The following is a 22,735-nucleotide window of genomic DNA, read 5'->3' as shown; positions in this document are numbered from 1 at the left end:
GGTAATAACTGAAAAGGCTAGGTCAAACAGCAGGAAACCTTTCCGGAGAGTAAAAAAAAGAATCTTAGGAAGGGAGGGAAAAGGGAAGTGAATAGTGTTTTGGGTAATTTAGGTGAACCCATAATTGATTACAGGAAATCACTAGACAGGTGGAAGGAATATTTTGAAAATCTTCTCAACGTAAAAGAAAATCTTCCTGGTGACGTCATTTACAACGGAGCTGATGGAGAGCAGAAAAATGATGTTTGAGAAATTACACTTTATGAGGTGGATAGGATGGTAAATAAACGCCACTGTCATAAAACAGCAGGAATATATGAAATTGAACCTGAAATGGTTAAATATAGTGGGAAGGCAGGTATTAAATGGCTTCATACAGTAATAAGATTAATAATAATATTGTTTTTACGCCCCACTAACTACCTTTTCGGGTTTCGGAGGCAATAAGGTTAGCATGGGTTGTTAGTAAGATACCTTCTGATTAGACAAAAGCAGTAATTGCACATATCTACAAGCAAGGAAACCAGATTGCAATAACTATCGAGGTATCTCATTGATCAGTATACCAGGCAAAGTGTTCACTAGCATTTTGGAAGGCAAGGTGCGAGCAGTGCTTGAGAGGAAGTTGGATGAAAACCAATGTAGTTTCAGACCACAAATTATCTGTCAGGATCAGATTTTAAGTATGCAGCATGTACCTGAAGAATGCTACGAGATGAATAGACAGTTATGTTTATGTTCCGTAGATCCAGAGAAAGAATATGACAGAGTACCGAAGGGAAATATGTTCCCCATACTGGGGACTATGAGATTAAGCGTAGATTATTAAAATCAATCAAAGGCATTTATGTTGACAATTGGGCTTCAGTGAGAATTGATGGTAGAATTAGTTCTTGGTTCAAGGTACTTACAGGGGTTAGACAAGGCTGGAATCTTTCACCTTTGTTGTTCATAGTTTACATGGATCATAGAGTGGCAGGGAGGGATTCAGTTAGGTGGAAATGTAGTAAGCAGTCTGGGCTATGCCGACGACTTTGTCTTAAATGCACATTGTGCCGAAAGCCTGCAGTCTAATATCCTAGAATTTGAAAATAGGTGCAATGAGTATGGCATGAAAATCACCCTTTCCAAGAAAACTGGATGTCAGACGGAGGATACAAAGCTACAACAGGTAGATAATTTCAATTATTTAGGATGTGTGTTCCCCAGGACGGTAGTATAGTAAGTGAGACTGAATCAAGGTGCAGTAAAGCTAATGCAGTGAGCTCGCAGTTGCGATCAACAGTATTCGCTAAGAAGGAAGTCAGCTCCCGGAAGATACTATCTTTACATCGGTCTGTTTTCAGACCAACTTTGCTTTACGGGTCTAAGGATATCTTTTTCTTAAGTAACTTACATGAAAGTAGCGAGAATGATTGTTGGTACAAACTGGTGGGAACAATGGCAGGAGGGTACTCGGAATGAGGAGATAAAGGCTAAGTTAGGAATGAGCTCGATGGATGAAGCTGTACGCATAAACCGGCATCGGTGGTGGGGCCATGTGAGGTGAATGGTGGAGGATAGGTTGTTGTTGTTTGAGTCATCAGTCCATAGACTGGTTTGATGCAGCTCTCCATGCCACCCTGTCCTGTGCTAACCTTTTCATTTCTACGTAACTATTGCATCCTACATCTGCTCTAATTTGTTTGTCATATTCATACCTTGGTCTACCCCTACCGTTCTTGCCACCTACACTTCCTTCAAAAAGCAACTGAACAAGTCCTGGGTGTCTTAAGATGTGTCCTATCATTCTATCTCTTCTTCTCGTCAAATTTAGCCAAATCGATCTCCTCTCACCAATTCGATTCAGTATCTCTTCATTCGTGATTCGATCTATCCATCTCACCTTCAGCATTCTTCTGTAACACCACATTTCAAAAGCTTCTATTCTCTTTCTTTCTGAGCTAGTTATCGTCCATGTTTCACTTCCATACAATGCCACGCTCCACACAAAAGTCTTCAAAAACATATTTCTAATTCCGATATCAATATTTGAAGTGAGCAAATTTCTTTTAAGAAAGCTCTTCCTTGCTTGTGCTAGTCTGCATTTTATGTCCTCCTTACTTCTGCCATCGTTGGTTATTTTACTACCCAAGTAACAATATTCATCTACTTCCTTTAAGACTTCGTTTCCTAATCTAATATTTCCTACATCACCTGCCTTCGTTCGACTGCACTCCATTACTTTTGTTTTGGACTTATTTATTTTCATCTTGTACTCCTTACCTAAGACTTCATCCATACCATTCAGCAACTTCTCGAGATCTTCAGCAGTCTCAGATAAAATAACAATATCATCCGCAAATCTCAAGGTTTTGATTTCCTCTCCTTGGACTGTGATTCCCTTTCCAAATTTCTCTTTGATTTCCTTTACTGCCTGTTCTATGTTAACATTGAAAAGGAGAGGGGACAAACTGCAGCCTTGCCTCACTCCTTTCTGGATTGCTGCTTCTTTTTCAAAGCCCTCGATTCTTATCACTGCAGACTGATTTTTATACAGGTTGTAGATAATTCTTCGTTCTCGGTATCTGATCCCTATCATCTTCAGAATCATAAATAGCCTGGTCCAATCAACATTATCGAATGCCTTTTCTAGATCTACGAATGCCATGTACGTGGGCTTGTCCTTCTTGATTCGATCCTCTAAGATCAGACGTAAAGTCAGGATTGCTTCACGTGTTCCTACATTTTTTCTGAAGCCAAATTGATCTTCCCCCAACTCAGCTTCAACTTGTTTTTCCATTCTTCTGTAAATAATACGTGTTAAAATTTTGCAGGCATGAGATACTAAACTAATAGTGCGGTAGTTTTCACACCTGTCAGCACCGGCTTTCTTGGGAATAGGTATAACAACATTCTGCCGAAAATCGGATGGGACTTCTCCTGTCTCGTACATCTTGCACACTAAATGAAATAACCTTACCATGCTGGTTTCTCCTAAGGCAGTCAGTAATTCAGAGGGAATATCATCAATTCCAGGTGCCTTGTTTCTATTTAGGTCACTCACAGCTCTGTCAAACTCTGACCTCAAAATTCGGTCTCCCATTTCATCAGCATCAACAGCCCCTTCATGTTCCAGAACGAAATTATCTACATCGTTACCTTGATACAACTGTTGGATATGCTCCTGCCATCTTTCTGCTTTGTCTTCTTTCCCTAGAAGTGGCTTTCCATCTGAGCTCTTAATATTCATACACCTAGATTTCCTTTCTCCAAAGGTTTCCTTGATTTTCCTGTATGCAGCATCTACCTTTCCCAGGACCATACAGCCTTCGACCTCCTTGCACTTCTCCTTCAGCCATTCTTCCTTAGCTACCTTGCACTTTCTATCCACTTGATTCTTTAATCGCCTGTATTCTTTTCTGCCCTCTTCATTTCTAGCATTCTTGTATTTTCGTCGTTCATCAATCAGGTCTAGTATCTCCTGAGTTATCCACTGATTCTTAGTTGAACTTTTCTTCCTTCCTAACATTTCTTCAGCAGCCCTACTGACTTCATTTTTCATGACTCTCCACTCTTCCTCTACTGTGTTTCCTTCAGCCTTTTCATTTAGTCCTTGTGCAACATGTTCCTTGAAACAATCCATCACACTCTTTTCTTTCAACTTGTCTAGATCCCATCTTTTTGCATTCTTTCCTTTCTTCAATTTCTTCAACTTCAGGATAGGTTACCAAGGAGAATAATAGACTTTGTTATGGTGGGTAGGAGAAGTAGAGGGAGACCAAGACGACTATGGTCAGACTCAGTTTGTAACGATTTAAAAATAAAGAGTTACAGAACTAAATGAGGCCACAGAACTAGTTACGAATAGAGGATTGTAGAGGCATTTAGTGAATTCGCAGAGGCTTGCAGACTGAATGCTCAAAGGCATAATGGTCTATAATGAACTTGTATGTGTGTGCGTCATGTTATTTTAAATCCAAACGCTTGACATCAGTGGAGTTGTTTGGAAACAAACATAAATTCCCTTGCGTGCTTGAAAATCGTTAACAATTCCCGAGGTGTTACGTCACTACTTCATAATTACACAAGAAATACCATCCATACATATCTATAAAATACTGGCAATGGACCAAATATGGGTGATATCTCCCAGCTAGGAAATCGGCGTTTCTCTTCTGTGTCTGTAGTATCTATTAATTTCTGCTATTCCTGTTTATGTTTATGCCTGCTAATGACAATTGTTCACATCACTTTCACTAATAAAAGTTAATAGATGCGTTTTGCATTAATGTACAGGCACTCGCTCATAAGCCTTGCTTTGCATTAAAATCGATTCACGGGTTCTTCACCAAGAGCGTGTATTCCACATATGCAAAGTGCGTGGTTCAATAAAAGTGAAGGAGGTGTTAACGGGGCCCACTATTCTGCCCAACTTACAGAGTTCTTTGTAGAACGCCCAACAAGAGCACACAAGAGCATCTGACGGGCACTGTTTGGACCAAAGCTCGCTTATTCTGGCGAGCATGGACTACATACACACTATTAAGTTCAATTTACAGGGTTTTACTATTTTGTCACGGTGTGTAGAAATCGTAGGTATGATCTCCGTATAATTACTATACGAGTTATTGTGATGTGAAACGTCAACGCTTGGTGCCATCGTCACTAGCATTCCACAAAGGTGACAGTTCGAACCCCTACATACATTCGGTTTCGAATAGACTATGTCCCAATAGTCGAATTTAACGTAAAAATGTAGGTTCCAGGTTTTACGATCAAAAGATTAACAGAGAGAATACCATATATATGACTATGTAATTAGGGAAGATACCTTCGACCCCTTTTGGTATGTAATGTTTAGGTTTCGTCCAAATTGTAGTTTAATATGTAGGAATTTTCTGATAACTTCAAATTCGATGTAGGTTTCATTTCCGCATTCGGTCTCCGTAAACTGCCCTAATGGGCCTTTGTGAAATATACGGAAGTACAAGTGAGATACCCTCCGTAACTTTTTCTTAACTTTGTATTTGGTGACTAAGTTTTCTGTTCGCATTTATTTAAATTCTTTCTTTCGGCCCGTTAAATTTCCCATATCTTGGTAACCCAGTAGTATGGATTAGCCACGGCTTTTTGGAGCTTTCACCCAACTAGGCATTTAATGTAAACTTGTCAGGAGTGCTTGTGTTAGCCTCAGAGCATTTTGTTCTCGGCCTATTCCGTGGTCTCCCAATTTTACACCAGGTAAACGCTGGGGCTGTACCTTAAATAAGGCCACGGCCGCTTCCTTCCCACTTCCAGCCCTTTCCTGTCCCATCGTCACCATAAGACCTATCTGTGTCGGTACGACGTAAAGCAACTTGCTTGTCCTCGCCCTAAATTGAACCGGTTGTTTTTCTTTTCCTTTTCATTGTCATATAGCATGGGCGATCTGCTCCTGTTTACTTGGTAGATATTTTATCTTGTAACTTTTCATGAAATAACGAGCGTAGGCTTACTTGCTTTTAGGAAACGTGTTATTACCCCTTTATTGTGGTATGACCTTCATTGTCAAATGGAAAACTGGATTGTGTTCCGACCCTTGTAATGATGCGAGGGGCTACGGCTTCTTTACTTAATGTTACTATTATAGTTCGGTCACTGCACAGGGCGGCCTAATCGTAACTGTGTATGGTCTCGTAATGGTCAAGACGTGCTGGTTGTTAGTAATATGTACAGTAGCGATAATGAGTACTGTATTTTGACAAACGTACTCTGACGAGACAATATATAAATTGATGAAAGTAGTTGCATTTGTTATGAAACTAACTTAACAGCATTACATGCTCTAGCATAAACAAAATAAATTATACAGTGCGTCCAAAATGTATTCGTCTATTTGCATTTTTGAAAAAGAAACATGTCTGTAGGGCATGGGAAGACAAAAGTAAGCAAACGAACGATCCAGCTGAGTAGCCCATTGGTCTATTTATAATTACTATTACAAAGAATACGTTCTAAGCGATAACAAATATAACAAAACGTAAAAATGCACTCTTTCACCAGATCATAAAGTATTCGTCCATACTGTACATAACATAATTTAATACCTGGTAGGGTTTCCCTTTGCAGCAATGACTGCTTGCAATTTTTGCGGGATAGGGTGGACCGAGTCAGCCGTGGTGGAGGATGGAATTTTGTCCCATTAGTCTTACAGAGCTTATTTAAGTCATTCTTGTTAGAAACTCGCCGTTTCCTGATGTTACCTTCCCGCGCTTTCCACATGTGTTCTAATTGGGTTTATATCGGGCTCTGAGGAAGTGTATTGAGTTGTTTTATGGTGTTATATTTAGAGATGTGTGCTTCGGATCGTTGTCCTGTTGGAAGATGACGTGACTTGCAGGGCCAAATTTTCGGCACTAGTGTTCAAAATTTCCTTTAAAATATTTATGTACATCGTGCGATCCATTGTTCCTTCTATGACATGTCTTTGTCCTACACCTGCTGCACTCATGCACCCCCACACCATGAGGGATCCTCCCACCGTGTTTCACTGGGCACAAGGTTCAGCGGCTGCATCTCCACAGTTTTCTTCCGCCAAACCATTCGCCTGCCATCTGACCCAAATATGTTGTATTTGCTTTCGTCCGAAAATAGACTTTATTTCAGAAGTCCTCTTCCTTAAATATATGTTTTTTATAGCGAAAGCCGTTTCAGGCGATTCGTTGCACTCACCCAACATTTCTTACGAGATGCCCAGCCATTATACCCATTTTGTTTGCAGGTATTCCTTACTGTGTTAACACATACCTTTGTGCTTCTCCTCTCCAGCACACTAGCCAACTTCGATGCACTAAGTCTTGGAGTTTTCTTGATTTCTCGCGTAATAAATCTTTCGTTTGATCGGTCAGTGCCCGAGGACGACCATTCTGCGGCTTGTTTTGAAATTTTTTGCTATGGGAAGCGATCCACCACCGATTGAACCGTTGACCGAGGTCCGCTCACTAGCTCTGCAATCGTATAGGAAGATTTGCACTGATTATGCAAACGCAGGAAGAGTTTCCTCTCCGTTACGCTCATCTCTTTTAGCGCTGTGAAGAGGAGGCGGACCTCCTGTTGATTGAATCGGATAATACGATTACAGCGCTCCTCCGGTGATCTCCGGTACTACCAACGGAGGCAAAACAGTTACGGAGCTCCGGAGGTTAACCGGAGCTCCGCCTCCTATTCGCAACAGTAGCTCCGAGTGTAAGGACGTAGTGGACTGTAATTTCAAACTTACGTCCATGAATGTAGGCGCCCTATAAAAATCGTTACCTACATACACAAAAATTGATCTATATCACCGATATTCCATACAATACCCCTTAACAAAGAACGTATAGTCATTCAGAATAATTAATGCATCCTCTCATTTGTTATCAAGAAAATGCAATTATATCGACATATAATACACACCCCATACAACTGTAGGTATAAACCCTGTAGATACAACAAACAATATATCTAAATAGGTTCAGTTGTTTCTCAGAAAAGTGCAGGCCCTAGCTGTGCAGAACTTGCACAGTACACTTCGTTCATTATTATTGTCATTATTATGGAAATATTCCCATTATATTGGCGCTAGAATACAGTAGTTCCAAGTTACATTTGAATTCGCTTTTAATTTCTTGACATATGTAAAAAACGCGAAAGACGTGCAGAAGTAAGGGATGATTATTTACGAGAGGGCGGAGGAGTTCAAGCGGTTCAAGTCTGTAAGTGCTGCGCTGTAAAACATGGCACAAATGCGTTGCCTACGTTATAATACAAGGCCTGGAAATAGAGCCCGCAAAACTCTATCGAAGTGGTCACACTGAAGTTCAGTGCCCGGCCGCTAGGGTCGCTTTCTTGCCCCAAGCCAAGCGGAATACAATGACATTATGGTTCGTGTGGCGAAAGAACAAACAGACTGTAAAGGCTGTTTAGAACATCTCTCTTCTCCAGCTATTCAAAGTCCATCATTGGGTCTTATTCGTTTTCAAGATCGAGGAGCCCTCAGATACCGAAAATCATCGTCTGTGGCACTTCTGCAATGAAAGACGGAATTTGTCACCTCCGCTACACAGTACTTGCCCCGAAGAGAGTTACTAAAAAGTGTAGGCCTACGGTTTTTTTCGAAAGACATTTTTCACAGTGAAATTAAGTGTAGAAAGTGTAAACACGACAAACCAGCTGTTTTTCTACAATGAAAATTTCTGAGACCTCTATTAGACAACATTGCTTCGAGCCACTCAAGTAGAAGAGGGAAAGTTTTGAAACTTGATAAGAAGCCCCTCAAAAGGAAAGTTTTGAAACTTCAATGACATATCCAAGCCAATGTAGCACCGCTCTATAAATAAAGTACTGTCAATACTCGCAAAAACATTCAGTTCTTTTTATTTAGGATATAATTTACTTATTGACATATACGGCCATGCGAATACAAGGGGGCAAGAACGCGATCCTAGCGGCTGAATGGTGAACTAGGATGCTACCCGTTTCCATGAGTGCATTTCAAGGCCTTGTATTATAGCATACGCAACGCACAAATGACTGGTAAACACCGGTTTCGCGGTGTAGGTGGCAAAGCGTCCGCCTGTCACCCGGCGGCCCCGGGTACGATTCCCGCCCGGGTCAGGGTTTTTTTATTTAAAATTATTAATATCCCTGGTCCGGGGACTGGGTGTTTGTGTCATCCTTAACGTTCCTTTCCTCACATTCAACACTTTACACTACCGCCATTTACATAATACACGCAGGTTTCCTCACATATGGTGCAATTAGAGGCAAAAGATCTTCAAAGGTCGACGCCCCGAACATATAGCATTAAAAAAAAAAGTTAAAGAAGGAGTGTAGTTTCGCGCAGTAATAGCGACAAGTTATAAATTCCTGTGAAAATGCTCGTTCATTCCTCCCGTATGAAGTTCACACTACGCGCTTGTCATTCAATGTTTTTTTCTAGTTGTTTTACGTCGCACCGATACAGATAGGTCTTATGGCGACGATGGGACAGGGAAGAGCTAGGAGTGGGAAGGAAGCTGCTGTGGCCTTAATTAAGGTACAGCCCCAGCATTTTCCTGGTTTGAAAATGGGAAACCACGGAAAACCATTTTCAGGACTGCCGACAGTGGGGTTCGAACTTACTATCTCCCGAATACTGGACACTGTTGTACGTAAGAATGCTATCTGTAATATCGTTCAATAATAAGGGTACCGGTATAAACTGAGGGGCCTAGTTTCTCACGATAATAGTGACAAGTTATAAATTCCTGTGAAAATGCTCGTTCATTTCTCCCGTACCAAATTCACACTACGCACTTGACATTCAATCGGAGGTTCTGATACATAATTACGTTTGTACGTAAGAATGCTATCTGTAATATCGCCAAATAATTAAGGTATTAACTGAGGGACCTAGTCTCGCACATAGTAGCGACAAGTTATAAGTTCCTGAGAAAATGCTAATTCATTTCTCCCGCACCAAGTTTAAACTACGCGCTTGTAATTCAATCGGAGGTTCTCCGGAGGCACCGAGTGAAAGCGCCCGGAGCCTCCGCTCCGTAAACAACCGCTCCGTTAACAGCGCTAGTCTCTTTACCTTTCCGACCCATTGTACAACCTACACGTCTCCAGAGCCGTTGACAACAACATGTTTGAGTGTGTTGCGGAAGGGTGACACCAGCGCGTGCGTGAATCACGAGTGACGTTTCACCCCCCGATGTCGTGTTTATAAACAGCCATTCCCAGCGTATACGAATACTTTATAAACTAGCTAATAACTGAGCTTTTTCGTTTTGCTGTCCTTGTTATCGCTTAGAATATATATTTTTTGGTTTTGATTTTGTATAATAATGATGTATTGACCTACGCGCCATCTAACTACCTTTTTTGGGGGCTTTTCACTGTCTATAGACAGGTTTCATTCGCAAAACAGCAAGTAGACGAATACTTTTTGGACTGACTGTACTTCAGACAATACGGCATATTTAGTGTGTAGAACGCTAGATAAAAAATATTTCGACAAACATCGTATTTGTAACATAAAACAGAAACTTTACCTTTCTAGATGGTTTAGAGCTCATTAGTACTTGATGCATAGCCTTTTGACTTAACCCTCAAGCACACGCTCCAAATCTTAGGACGCAGACACATGCGCGGAGGCGTTTTCCACCCCACATATCATTGTATTGTAAAACTGAATTACTGTATTATTTGGAGATTTTAAGATAGATTATGTAAGAATGACTCTTTCTGCGGGGATCCAGCCAGAAAGATATAAGAGCGGGGAGAGCACAGGAAAGTTATTTGTACATTTCATTAGGAAATAAAATGACCTGGGGTGGATTCCACCCCATATGCGTGTGTTTGAGGGTTAATGACTGCAGCACAGCATGAGGGCATGGCGTCTACTAGTGAGGTCAAGCGGCTCTGCGATATTTTCTCCCATTCTTCGCTAAAACACTGTAGAAATCCGGCCCTCGAGTTGAACGTCCGTTGCCTCAGTCTTCGGTCCACTTCTTACCCACAAATGCTCTATCGGATTTAAATCTGGTCTCTGGCTCGGCCACTCAAGCACCCTAATTTTACTCCTACTGAGAAAGTCTTTGACGTGATGAAAGGTGTGCTTGGGATCATTGTTCTGTTGAAGTGTCAATTTCGCCCCATTGTCTATTTTTTTAGCGTGGAGCAGCATGATTTAAGGATGTCATAGCACTTAAGGCATCCATAGTAACTTCAATTGGTACCAACGGACCGGCATCTGAAAGAGAGAAAGATCCTCACACCATCACGTGGCCACCATGATGCTTTACATTGGGTACTTGATACCTGACGTTGTCCCTTTAGTTTACAGGTCTGTGTACATATCAAATTCCACCGGAAGAAAACAAATTGAATTTACTCCCGTCTTTCCAAAGAACGCGAGGCCACTGCCAGCTGTTCCAGTCGTTATACGATGTGACAAAGGCAAGATGCCCTTCCTATTCTTCGGATATATGAATGGCTTTTTGCTGGGGCGTTGTCCTTGCAAACTGGACTGTCCGAGGAACTATTTTACGCTACTATTCTATATGGTGACATTGAGGTATTGACAAAGCTCTTTGTTTATATCTACAGCAGTCCTCGGACCAGCTTTTGACAATCTTCGAATGAGGATTTTCTTTGTCGGGGCGTGATTTTACTACGCCTACCCGTTCTCTGCTTGTTGCCTGTGGCCCCTATTGACTGTTTCTTTTTTTCCACCAAATGTTTACGCTTTTTCTGGACAGATACAAATCTTTTGCAACCTGTGCCTGTGATCTGCCTTGCTGTAGGGTATTTATCACGGCATTTTTTAGGTCTACGGAATATTCCTTTGTCTTTGGCATGTTGGTAGCTGTCTGAATAAACAAAACCCAATGTAAACCAACTGTGCCGGTCGACAAGCAGTGAAAAAATACTTTTTGACCGACCAAACTACGATTTTTCCTTCTGTACTCATCAAAGTCGTGCCTAGCTCCGATCCGGGTGTTCGCGTATCTGTATTTGACTGAGTGCGCACGGGCTACGAGATCGAGTTGTGTGCTCAACGCGCGCTCTAGGGGTCAAAATGTGTTTGTCATAATACTTATTGTCGCTACTGTGCCTAAGCCTCTATGCTTGTTTTTACTCGGGGCTTCACCACTTAACTAAAAGGTATCTGGCACCTTGGATATTTATACCCGTGAGTTACTACCTCACTTGCCTCTCTACTGTAGTAGTTAGTGTGATTAGCTGTCATCCCCGGAGGCCCGGGTTAGATTCCCGGCTCTGCCACGAAATATTAAAAGTGGTACGACGGCTGGAACCGGATCCACTCAGCCTCGGGAGGTCAACTGAGTAGAGGTGGGTTCGATTCCCACCTCACCTATCCTCGAAGTGGTTTTCCGTGGTTTCCCGCTTCTCCTCCGGACAAATGGCGGGATAGTACCTAACTTACGGCCACGGCCGCTTCATTCCCTCTTCCTTGTCCATCCCTTCTAATCTTCCCATCCCCCCGCGAGGACCCTGTTCAGCATAGCAGGTGATGCCGCCTGGGGGAGGTACTGGTCATCCTCCCCCGTTGTATCCCCAATCCAGAGTCTGAAGCTCCAGGACACTGCCCTTGAGGCAGCAGAGGTGGGATCCCTCGCCGAGTCCGAGGGAAAAACCGACCCTGGAGATAAAGAAGAAGAGTTACTACCTCCACCTGAGGTACCTTGGTATAATGCTGCCAGAGCTGCTGAGCTCCTCCTTTGGTATAAGGTTATACAGAGTCATGGAGATTTAATTATATGTTGTTGCCTGAGCAGATAACTAAACTGTTTTATAGTTTATTGTAATTACTATTTTAAATTGTTATAAAATAAAAAAGGAAAGAAAATATAAATTATCCAAATTTTAACTTGATTTCATTAAATTAATGATTTGCGTTGTCTACCCATTCAACCCTCTCCTTTCTTTTCCTCTGTCAGCCAAGGAAACCCCGGTAATTATAATACCCCACTACTACAGGTTGAAAGGACGGAGAAGTGAAGTAATTTGTGTATGAAACAAGCTCTTTAACATGCTAGTAAATCTGCCAATATGGATTTCCGGTACCTAAGTACAGTACCCTTCGATGACAACTGACAACGCAGGGAGTCGATCCTTAGCCTTAATTACAGGTGACGAAGTACGCTACGCAGCCGATTCGGAAAATTTTGAGAGCCGAGCAAGAAATTAGAGCGACGAAGGGTAATCAGGTAATCTGTTTTGGAGAGGATATCAATTTCTGAACAAATTCAGTGAGTACATTTTGTGTGGAATTAGGTACACCGAAGACAGGGATTCAGCAAAAAGTATATTTTCCCCATAAGTTTTTTCGCGAATGAATGGGTTACTGTAGTCACGTCCTAGTTCGTGAACCATGGGCAACGGCTGAGTGGCCTAGTAAGTGGTGCTGAGAGCCGGGATACCAGTTGCTATGGAATAGGAGTGGGCATCTCGGACATATTCTGAGTCGTGGCCCTCCTTGTGTTCAGGCGGCTAGGACTATACAATTCACCGGTGGTCCATAACCCGTTAAAGGAGAGATCCTCACTTGGACTATGTGCAAGTAGGGCAGCATCCTGCTTCATGAATTTACCGAGCTCAGAACACTTTAAGCAAGCCTCGGACCTATGGGAGTAACGGAGTCCCACTCCCATTTGACAGGCGAGGGACTCCTTGGAAACAACTTGGCGAACGAAATGGAATTCGATGGGGAGTTATCAATATTAATGGGGCTTCTGGAAGAAAGAAGGTAGAACTGGCTGAGTCAGCAAAGAGGATGCATCTGGATGTGCTAGGAGTAAGTGATATTCGGGTAAGGGGAGATAATGAGGAAGAGATAGGAGATTATAATGTGTACTTGACGGGTGTTAGAAAGGGAAGGGCAGAGTCTGGGGTAGGGCTCTTTATCAGGAATACCGTTGCACGCAACATAGTTTCTGTTAGGCACGTAAATGAGCGAATGATGTGGGTAGATTTGTCAGTGGGAGGAATTAGGACAAGAATTGTGTCCGTGTATTCACCATGTGAGGGTGCAGATGAGGATGAACTTGACAAGTTTTATGAAGCATTGAGTGACATCGTGGTCAGGGTCAACAGCAAGGATAGAATAGTGCTAATGGGCGATTTCAATGCGAGAGTTGGGAATAGAACTGAAGGATACGAAAGGGTGATTGGTAAATGTGGGGAAGATATGGAAGCTAATGGGAATGGGAAGCGTTTGCTGGACTTCTGTGCTAGTATGGGTTTAGCTGTTACGAATACATTCTTCAAGCATAAGGCTATTCACCGCTACACATGGGAGGCTAGGGGTACCAGATCCATAACAGACTATATCTTAACAGACTTTGAATTCAGGAACTCTGCTAGGAATGTACGAGTTTTCCGTGGATTTTTCGATGATTCAGACCACTATCTGATCTGTAGTGAACTAAGTATCTCTAGGCCTAGGGTAGAGAAAGTGAAATCTGTCTGCAAACGAATAAGGGTAGAAAATCTCCAGGACGAGGAAATTAGACAGAAGTACATGGATATGATTAGTGAGAAGTTTCGAACAGTAGACAGTAAGCAGGTTCAGGATATAGAAAGTGAATGGGTGGCATACAGGGATGCTGTAGTAGAAACAGCAAGGGATTGCCTAGGAACAACTGTGTGTAAAGATGGGAAAAGGCGAACATCTTGGTGGAATGATGAAGTGAGAGCAGCCTGTAAACGTAAAAAGAAGGCTTATCAGAAATGGCTCCAAACAAGGGCCGAGGCAGACAGGGATTTGTACGTAGATGAAAGAAACAGAGCGAAACAAATAGTTGTTGAATCCAAACAGAAGTCATGGGAAGATTTTGGTAATAACCTGGAAAGGCTAGTTCAAGCAGCAGGGAAACCTTTCTGGACAGTAATAAAGAATCTTCGGAAGGGAGGGAAAAAGGAAATGAACAGTGTTTTGAGTAATTCAGGTGAACTCATAATAGATCCCAGGGAATCACTGGAGAGGTGGAGGGAATATTTTGAACATCTTCTCACTGTAAAAGGAAATCATCATGGTGGTGTTGCAGACAGCCAAGCTCATGGGGAGGAGGAAAATGATGTTGGTGAAATTATGCTTGAGGAAATGGAAAGGATAGTAAATAATCTCCATTGTCATAAGGCAGCAGGAATAGATGAAATTAGACCTGAAATGGTGAAGTATAGTGGGAAGGTAGGGATGAAATGGCTTCATAGAGTTGTAAAATTAGCGTGGAGTGTTGGTAAGGTACCTTCAGATTGGACAAAACCAGTAATTGCACCTATCTATAAGCAAGGGAACAGGAAGGATTGCAACAACTATCGAGGAATCTCATTGATTAGTATACCAGGCAAAGTATTCACTGGCATCTTGGAAGGGAGGGTGCGATCAGTCGTTGAGAGGAAGTTGGATGAAAACCAGTGTGGTTTCAGACCACAGAGAGGCTGTCAGGATCAGATTTTCAGTATGCGCCAGGTAATTGAAAAATGCTACGAGAGGAATAGGCAGTTGTGTTTATGTTTCGTAGAGAAATCAATATGACAGGGTACCGAGGGAAAAGATGTTCGCCATACTGGGGGACTATGGAATTAAAGGTAGATTATGAAAATCAATCAAAAGCATTTATGTTGACAATTGGGCTTCAGTGAGAATTGATGGTAGAATGAGTTCTTGGTTCAGGGTACCTACAGGAGTTAGACAAGGCTGTAATCTTTCACCTTTGCTGTTCGTAGTTTACATGGATCATCTGCTGAAAAGCATAAAATGGCAGGGAGGGATTCAGTTAGGTGGAAATGTAGTAAGCAGTTTGGCCTATGCTGACGACTTGGTCTTAATGGCAGACTGTGTAGAAAGCCTGCAGTCTAATATCTTGGAACTTGAAATGAGGTGCAATGAGTATGGTATGAAAATTAGCCTCTCGAAGACTAAATTGATGTCAGTAGGTAAGAAATTCAACAGAATTGAATGTCGGACTGGTGATACAAAGCTAGAACAGGTCGATAAGTTCAAGTATTTAGGTTGTGTGTTCTCTCAGGATGGTAATATAGTACGCGAGATTGAATCAAGGTGTAGTAAAGCTAATGCAGTGAGTTCGCAGTTGCGATCAGCAGTATTCTGTAAGAAGGAAGTCAGCTCCCAGACGGAACTGTCTTTACATCGGTCTGTTTTCAGACCAACTTTGCTTTACGGGAGCGAAAGCTGGGTGGACTCAGGATATCTTATTCATAAGTTAGAAGTAACAGACATGAAAGTAGCAAGAATGATTGTTGGTACAAACAGGTGGGAACAATGGCAGGAGGGTACTCGGAATGAGGAGATAAAGGCTAATTTAGGAATGAACTTGATGGATGGAGCTGTACGCATAAACCGGCTTCGGTGGTGGGTTCATGTGAGGCGAATGGAGGAGGATAGGTTACCTAGGAGAATAATGGACTCTGTTATGGAGGGTAAGAGAAGTAGAGGGAGACCAAGACGACGATGGTTAGACTCCGTTTCTAACGATTTAAAGATAAGAGGTATAGGACTAAATGAGGCCACAACACTAGTTGCAAATCGAGGATTGTGGCGACGTTTAGTAAATTCTCAGAGGCTTGCAGACTGAACGCTGAAAGGCATAACAGTCTATAATGATAATGTATGTATGTATGTATGTATGTATGTATGTATGTATGTATGTATGTATGTATGTATGTATGTAAATACAATACAGTTTTTTTTTTTGCTAGGGGCTTTACGTCGCACCGACACAGATAGGTCTTATGGCGACGATGGGATAGGAAAGGCCTAGGAGTTGGAAGGAAGCGGCCGTGGCCTTAATTAAGGTACAGCCCCAGCATTTGCCTGGTGTGAAAATGGGAAACCACGGAAAACCATTTTCAGGGCTGCCGATAGTGGGATTCGAACCTACTATCTCCCGGATGCAAGCTCACAGCCGCGCGCCTCTACACACAATACAGTTTAAACATTTACATCTAGGCCCTGTGTCGATAGTGAACCAGGCAATTTTTTATCGATAAAACAGCTAAATGAAACTACAAGAAGTGTGGTCGACTGGTTCTCAGGAAATGTTTGTTCTGACCAATAGTTGAAACATAAAAAATTAAACTGTCACGATATCCGCAACCGCATAGGATCTCCACCATTTAGTCAAATTCCACCAAGTTTCACTTGTAACTATGAGACAGGTCGCTGAGAGTATGGTTGAAGGAGTTCATTACGTGATAATCACGGGACATTTCGTCCCACGGGACACCGGTGTACGAAACATAGGTAAAATTCACTCGCCAATACGCGTGGCTAGTGTTCAATAATGTCCCAATTACAGTACATGAAAATAATAGACAGCGACAACAGTCAGACGTTTCCCAGATGGGGAATTAAATGAGAAATGTACAGTTCGACAGTCCCGAGGGGTGCGTACACACGTGCACACAAATGGTGTCCCGATATAAACAAAGCATGGCATCCCCCCACCTCCTTCCTTAAAGCAGTGCCGCAGGTAAACGGCTTGCTACAAGACTTTGTTATGATTGAAACAGGCACACTGGTGATGTACAGCAATACACACACTATGCATTCAGCACTACCCCTCCACTCCCTTCCCCTCCTTTTCCGTACCGGAGTGGATTTCAACACTATCCCTTCACTCCCTCCCCTTCTTTTCAGTTCTGGAGTGGGGCAGTGTTGATTGTTTATGTAGGGACACCATTTCTGTGCGCGCGTGTACCTCATATCAGTACTCAATGTAAGTTTCTGAATGGTACAATGTGAAATGCTTCCTGTACCCTGTAAATGTAGGTTGCATATTTTTGGACATCGGTATTATTCTCATCGAAGAGGTATGCTTTGAATCACAATACAATACAGTTGCCATGAGATCCAATGAGGACAACCGGCATACGGTGGGAGAAGAGTCCTTGTAAGGCTGCTATACGATCCTGCATGTAAAAATAGACCTTGCAACCAACACCTCACGAATGGTGCGCTCTCCTATCCTCATATGACGAACCGCATCAGTCGCTACGATATGTCACGACAATGGCTCGCTCTCCATTGCTATCAGTTGCGCCGCAAATGTACTAAATTTATTTAAGATATATATGCCCTTTTAGCTCAGCTGATGTTATTGGTTGACCGTCCCACTAAACTATAAACTACTTTTACGGTTTCCGGAGACACTGGGTGCAGGAATTTTGTCCCGCACAAGTTATTTTACGTACAGGTAGCACATTTCAATACTTTCAAATACCACTGGATTTCGCCTGGACCGATTATCCCCCCCCCCCCGCCATCTACCCCTCTCACCTCGCCAGTCCGGTTGCTGTAAGTCGACAAGGGCATCCAAATAATGTTGCAGTGTGGTAGAAAGGAGTAATATTGCAGTCTTAATTGAGGAGTATATCTACAATAAACGAGTTTACTGAGTTTGCATTCGGGAGACAGCGAGTTCGAACCCCACTGTCGGCAGCCCTCAAGATGGTTTTCCGTGGTGTCTCATTTTCACACCGGGCAAATCCTGGGACTGTACATCAATGAAGTACAAGATCGATTCCTTCCCACTCCTATAATATGGCAATTTCAAAGTTAGATACACAATAGGAATACCTCACTAAAGATCATCATTTAAAACGGTGAAAGAAATTACTATTTCTACTAGATGTGAGGAACTTCCATAACCTAACACCAACCCACTGTGCATTTCAAGGAATGACGATGATATCTATGAAGTTAGTCACCACTTTCGAGGGATCATTATCTTCTTCTACTACTACTACTACTACTACTACTACTACTGGGCAGAATGGATAGCGACCCTAGACTTGGTGGTTCATAACACTGGAATCTTACCAACATTTTCCAGAGGGAACTCAGAGTCTTTCATAGACGTCACCTGCTCAACGCAGGGTATAGCATCATTCACTGTTGACTGGGAAGTTATGGACGATGAATCTCTCAGCGACCATCGTTTTATTTATTTTCAAGTTAAGGGATCGAAGAAGCTTAATGATATCACGAAAACGGCGTGGAACTAACCTCCTCAGTCCGTATGTAGCATATGCTCTACATGTGGTTTTGTCTACTTACAATAAAACAAAATAATTTAAGGAAAAAAGTAATAATGGTAGGAAAGTCAACTCTGAGACCTGATGTAGCATATATGCTACACGAATAAAACAACTTAGTGAAACACACTAATTTTCTATGGTGAATTTTTTAAAATTATATGAGCAAAATATAACACATCCAATGCATCAACAGGCTCGGGACTGAAGAGGATAAAATTGGGAAACTTTTAAAATTGCAATCGAGTGAATGTCACAAACTGTAGATACAGTGCAACATACTATAAAAGATGTAACTGCTGTTCTTAAAGATGCTTGTAGGACCAGCCGATTGAGGGGATCAACAAAATATAAAACACGAGTCCCTTACTTGTGGAACAATGAAATAGACATGCAAAGGAAAGACTGCAATCGCAAGAGACGAATTCTTACAAGATCTAGGAAAAAATCAGCCAGGTCAACTTAATACAATTAGAAGCTGACTATAAGGCATCAAAGAGGCAACTAATGAAGCTAATAAAGGATTCTAAGAGAAATCTCTGGCAAAAGCTATGCGAAGATCTAGACAGTGATATCTGGGGGCGGGATATAAGATAGTGACCGGTCGAATAATCAACAGGGTACCAGTTCAGCTCTCCGCTGATAGAAGGAAAGCCATAGCAATGGAGTTGTTCCCTTGTACTAATGACAGACTTGAAACGGAATCAGATTTTTGTGTTTCAGAACCGTTTACTGTGGTTGAGTTACAAGAGGTAGCACGCAATATGAAGACTGGTAAGGCACCAGGTGTAGATGGAATCTCACCAGAAGCCATCAAGTATGCAGTTGAGGTGGCACCTGGTTGGATCCTATCAGTCTTCAATGATTTATTAAAAAAGCGTGAATCCCCCGATGAGTGGAAAGTAGCCAAGCTAGTGCTGTTATTGAAGGCAGGGAAACTATCATTAGATCCATCAGCGTACAGGCCACTTTGCTTATTAAACACCTTGAGCAAACTTTACGAAGGATTGATTAAAACTAGACTGGAGAAAGAACTTGAACAACAGGGAGGACTTTCTTCGAACCAGTTTGGATTTAGAAAGGGTAGAACCACAACCCAAGCTATTGAGATGGTGATTCAAATACAGGCAGAAAGCAGTGAGAAATGGGCTGCCTTGATAAGGCTAGATGTCAAAAATGCTTTTAACACTGCTTCTTGGAGCATTATTTTGAGAGAACTTCGTAGGATGAACATTTCTCGGTATCTACAACAAATAATCGATAAGTACTTCAAAGGACGAAGAATACGACTTCATGATTCAGAAGACCTTGAAATGAGTGCTGGCGTTCCACAGGGATCTGTCCTAGGACCCACCTTGTGGAACATTCTATAAGATGGTGTCTTACGCCTGCAGCTGACAAAAGGGACAACATCTATTGGTTATGAAGATGACCTTGCAATAGTGGTAATAGCAGAGAATGCAGAAGAACTGACCTTCCGAGTAAATGAATCACTGAAACGAGTTAACCTTAGGATGGTAAATAATAAATTGAGATTGGCTCCACATAAGACTGAGGCTGTAATTTTGAAAGGTTCCAGGAATTGGAAAAATGTCCGTTTCTTATTAAATGATACAGTGATTATCCCAGGGAAGTCTGTACGATACCTTGGGGTTCTTCTTATTGACAGGAATTGCACATTTGGTGCACATGTGAAGGCAGTAACCGAAAAGGCAGAGAAGAAGGCATCGGCATTAGCCAGACTTATGTCTAACATCGGGGGACCAAGAACAGTTAAGAGACAGATTATGTGCTCTGCAGTATATTCCATTTTACTTTATGCTGCACCTATCTGGCACAATGCACTCAGGAGGAAGATTCACCGAAGAGCTATGGAAAGAGTACAGAGGAAAATGCTGCTCAGAGTTACCTGTGCATATCGAACTGTTTCGACAGCAGCTTTACAAGTTGTAGCTGCCAGTATTCCCATTGACCTCCTCGTTGTAGAGAGAAAACTTTGGCATGAAAAGGGTGCGAATATATCTGCTGAAGAAAAGAAAGCCTTGAGGAACCAACTCTTACTAGACTGGCAAGACCGATGGGATGGCACAACCGATGTTGGCCTATGGACAAAAAAGCTAATACCCGACATAGGAGACTGGCTTAAATGTAGACATCGGCAGGTAGATTACTATCTGTCGCAGATCCTGACAGGACACGGAAGATTCGGCGTATACGCCATGAAGATGGGAAAGACGCAGGGAGATGGTTGTCGGTACTGTTCCGAAAGGGATACACTAAACACACACCTTTTTCCACTGTGTTCGATGGGAAGAAGAATGAAGGAAAGCCTGCCAACAACTTGGCCGACGACTCACGTCAGGGAATCTGGTTCAGATTATGTTAGAGAGCCCGTTTGCCTGGAACACAGTAAAGGCAATGGCGACAAGGATTATGGGAATTAAGGAAAAAGAAGAGAAAGGAAGAACTTAATACCGTAATATACATCACTCCATTCTGATGTCATGCCGACAAGCAGTTCCAGAATGGGCTGAGTGAAGAGGCCAGGGGTTTTTAGTTGGCGGAAATCCAACTCCCACACAGAGTGGTGTCTTTAAAAGATTTTCCCCTGTCATAAAACTACTACTACTACTACTACTACTACTACTACTACTACTACCCCAGAACTCGAGAGTTGCATTTCATTAAATCACGCCCTTTGAATTCTCGTTTCTTTGAAATAATCTGCGAAGAAATGCGGAGTCCACAAGCAATTGTTACTGTACTTTATGATACCTTTCCTGAGAATGGGGATTAAGCAGATTAGTTGAACTGAGGGGTGAAGCAGGGGCGTAGCGAAGGTGGGGTACTGGTGGTTACAACACCCTTCTACAACCTCCCCCCCTCCCCTTAATGACAGATATTAACAATAAACAAGTAAAAGTCGAATCAATGGGTTGGCTTTTTTGAATATTCACAAAGACATAATTGTAAAACCAAAATATCTCCTGAATATATTTTCTACGATATCTCGAATGTTGGATTTTAGACTGTAATCTGAACATACCGTTCGCCGTAAAACTATTCACCTTGATTCTTCTTCTTCTTTACCTACCGCTTTTTCCCCACACCTGTGAGGTCGCGGGTGCGAACTGCGTAGCACACGTTGTTTTGGCCCTGTTTTACGGCCAGATGCCCTTCCTGACGCCAACCGTCTATGGAGGGATGTAATCACGATTGCGTGTTTCTGTGGTGGTTGGTAGTTTTGTGTGTTTTGTGAATATGTCCAACTCGTTGGCTGAACGGTTAGCGTACTGGCCTTCGGTTCAGAGGGTCCCGGGTTCGATTCCCGGCCGGGTCGGGGATTTTAACCTTCATTGGTTAATTCCAATGGCTCGGGGACTGGCTGTTTGTGCTGTCCCCAACATTCCTGCAACTCACACACCACACATAACACTATCCTCCACCACAATAACACGCAGTTACCTACACATGGCAGATGCCCCCCACCCTCATCGGAGGGTCTGCCTTACAAGGGCTGCACCCGGCTAGAAATAGCCACACGAAATTATTATGTGTGAATATGAAGAGAGAGAGAGAGAGTTGGAACGGACACAAACACCCAACCCCCGAGCCAGATGAATTAATCAGAAGCGATTAAAATCCCCGACCCGGCCGTGAATCGAGCCCGAGACCCTCAGAACCGAAGGCCAGTACGCTGACCATTCAGCCAACGAGTCGGACAAACTATTCACCTTGATTACAATGTTCTTATTCTGTATATTAATGTAAGATTTCGTAGTGTACCGGTACTGCTATGAATATCTACCAGGCGTTTCTGCCGTTTTTTGTGGTTCAGAAAACACGTAATTTTCAAGGGAAATTTATTTGTTCGTTTATTTAAAATATTGGCTATCGGCTTCTACACACATCACCCATCTTTCAGGTAAGTTATGAATACCATGCCAGAAAAACTGCTTGTCGTTTGCGGCAAACCATTCGTCGAGCCATTTTCCAACTTCCTCGAAATTACTGAAGTGCTGCTCTTCAAGCGCGTGCCCCATTGATGCGAAGAGGTGATAGATGGCGCCAGTTCGGGACAGTATGGGGGAGAGGGGTGGGGGGGGTGCCAAAATATGTCCCATCCAAGCGATTTCAAGGTGTCTTTCACTGGTCTTGCTGTGAG

General features: G+C 42.5%; 1 protein-coding gene across 8 annotated transcripts in view; it reads right to left on the bottom strand.

Annotated features, from left to right (window-relative positions):
- Positions 1-22,735, bottom strand: part of Ssdp (Sequence-specific single-stranded DNA-binding protein) — an 831,184-nt gene that overhangs the window by 508,360 nt on the left and 300,089 nt on the right. The gene's annotated exons all lie outside the window — the stretch shown is intronic.

Source organism: Anabrus simplex, chromosome 2 (genome assembly GCF_040414725.1).
Source record: "Anabrus simplex isolate iqAnaSimp1 chromosome 2, ASM4041472v1, whole genome shotgun sequence".
In the NCBI taxonomy this organism is placed as follows: Eukaryota; Metazoa; Arthropoda; class Insecta; order Orthoptera; family Tettigoniidae; genus Anabrus; species Anabrus simplex.
The sequence above is the reverse complement of the archived record's forward strand: the minus strand, read 5'-3'. Positions and strand labels throughout refer to the sequence as shown.